The 2,668-nt window shown below is 36.6% G+C and overlaps 1 long non-coding RNA gene across 1 annotated transcript; it reads left to right on the top strand.

Annotated features, from left to right (window-relative positions):
• The first annotated feature begins 472 nt into the window (after window positions 1-472).
• Window positions 473-1,963, top strand: LOC137982274 (uncharacterized). Its single transcript, XR_011118652.1, has 3 exons — window positions 473-589; window positions 1,307-1,533; window positions 1,881-1,963. It is a non-coding gene; the product is annotated as an uncharacterized lncRNA (long non-coding RNA).
• The last annotated feature ends 705 nt before the right edge of the window (window positions 1,964-2,668 follow it).

Here is a 2,668-nt window from a genome sequence, read left to right as displayed (position 1 = left end):
ACACCGTGGCCAGAGTAAGCCGCGGCTTATTATCTCTCGTATAAAAGGCCCTAATATTGCACAACCAGAAAAACATCAGTCCATCTTCCACGTGGAGCGTACCTGTGAGGTACCTTCTTGCTCGATCGTGAGCTGTCAGATTGGGCGGAAGGTGGGAACTTCCTTCTTCATCGAAGAAAAAGCGAGCGTTTTCACAACAAACTTATCCATGAGTAAGTTTTTATCAGTTTTCAATGAAAGAAACTACATTTTGCCGAAAAACTTACAACTTCGCTTATTTTTCACAAATCTCTTCTCTAAGAGAAGGCAACTGTGTCATTTCAGTGGTGTGTATATAAGGGCGTGAAGATTCATAGCAGTTAAACTATTACATGTACCGTTAATTAGTATTAAGATTACAACTCTGTCAAATGATGCATCAGGTTCTCAAGCAAATACCAGGTAGCAAAAATTATTATTGTTTTCCTTTGCCTTTTTTCCTAGATAAGAGTAAATTTCCTCCCTGTTGGACACACGCATGAAGATATAGATGCATTCTTTGGAGTGTTCTCAAAGTTTTTGGACAAGTGTGATGTATATGTCATTGAAGGTGAAAAACTCTTGTCACATTTTTTTTTTACTCTACTTTAATGCCAGTCTCTTCACTTTGTTGATAGTAAGCATCCCCAGGATGATGGTGATAATAATAATAATAATAATAATAATAATAATAATAATAATAATAATAATAATAATAACGAGAAGGATATACTGTTAAAGTGATTCCAATGGTTATTGGATGTCTCGGAGGAAAAATGAAGGAATTGAAAGTCAATATGAAATGAATATTTGCTAACGATAAAGAAATAGAATTAATAGCATATGAGATACAACTGTAGCTAGAATTAATAGCAAAGGAGATGCAAAAGACAGTATTGGGGGAAAGTGAGTCCCTCATTAGAAAAATGTTATCTGGACTGGACTGTTGACATGAGGTGTCTTTATTATTTAGCTAACAAATTTGGTGTTAAAAGTCCTCCCCCCCCCCCCCCCCTTATACAATTGTACAATTCTCTTTCACACTTGGTTTTGATTTGTATTAAGTTGTATGATGTTGAAGGTCATGAAAGCAATGGCTATTATCGATACCTACGTTGTCTTTTAACCTTAATTTTCATCTAACTTTTTTAACATCTTTCAACAACTAGGCCTACTATATAGCGATGACCTTTCTTGTATTCTTGTATTCTAGATTTTATTTTATAGGAATGGGACAAAATTGTAGAGTTGGTTAATTCAGGAAATAATAATTTTTGTGATTTTTTAGACTTGCTTAGAGCACTGTCATCATGTATGAGTAATCCCTCTCCAAAGCCATATAAGCTGCAAGTTGTGTATGATATACGATCATGGGTTGAGGAGTATGCAGAGGAATTGCATGCACATACAGTACCAAAATGTTTCAAGTTCAAGCGCAACGAGGCTGGGAAAGCTGAGATGTTTTATAGGAACTGGAGCCATGAAGAGTGGCAGGGGCCAGTTATTATCTTGAAGGTAAATTTCTATCATTTTAATTAAACTAACTGTCAAAATAGAGTACATGTATGGTCAACTATCATCATGATGATATGAATAATTGTGTCAGATCGTATGCAAAATGCATTGGTTTAACCAGTTAATTTTAGTTGATAAACACATCAATATTGAGAAGGCTTAACATGTACACATCATTATATCAAAATTGCAGTAATCCAACAACTGATAGGAAGATTAGAAATTAGACCACCAATGTAAAGTTAACCTTCTTTTGTGCTTGGGTGCAAAGACATCTTTGTATGGACTCAAATTGTTAGACTTGTTGACTTAAAGGATCTTTTTTTTGTGTGTGTATGTGTGTTCAGTCTTTACCTATTGGAAAGCCCAAGCTTGTCACTCCCTCACTAGTAAAGTTGAACATTGAGGCCCTGAGACGCGACATTCCCAGGTATCACCAGAACATGCCAAAAGAAGCAGCTGATGAATGGGAAGGGTGGTTCAGTCATCTGGATGAACTTACGTGTGTTCCTGATAGTTACTGTTGGCCAATCGACAAATTAAGACAATCAGCTCGGACAGCACCAGCCCCTCCTGCAGCCCAAATCTCTCCTGACTTGTTAGAGTTGCGAGACAGAGAGACTCAGCAAATTCAAGAGGTGAGTCCACAAGCATGCATTTAGCGTAATTTTTTTTCTTATTTGTTTTTTTTTTCGTTTGCCATTACATGTGACCGGGAATGGGAAAACGTACACTAACGATTTTTCGTTTAACCGTAAAAACAACTCTTGGAAACAAAAATCGAAACGATTCTTATTATAGTTTATACGGATGACTGTAGTGTTTAATTAAACGGTGGGCCAAAGTCCAAATTTATACGAATTTCCAAAAGCGTCAAACGCCAGCGGCCGAGGAAAAAACGAAAAGCTGAAATGAAGAAACGGTGTTAAGCAATATTCTTAAACGGACATCTTAAAAGTATCTCAAGAATTATTCTGACTGTTCGCGTAAGATAGATATTCCGACCATCTTTGTGTTCTTTTTCACCCAAATCAAGCTCCACCAGCGAGTCTTTTGAATTTTCTGAGTGATTGTTATCCTCAAGGGAATAGGTGGTTTTCACAGAGACGTCATCAAATTCTAAAATCAAAACCTC

This window comes from Montipora foliosa, chromosome 13 (assembly GCF_036669935.1).
Source record: "Montipora foliosa isolate CH-2021 chromosome 13, ASM3666993v2, whole genome shotgun sequence".
Lineage (NCBI taxonomy): Eukaryota > Metazoa > Cnidaria > Anthozoa > Scleractinia > Acroporidae > Montipora > Montipora foliosa.
This window is presented reverse-complemented; position numbering and strand designations above follow the sequence as displayed.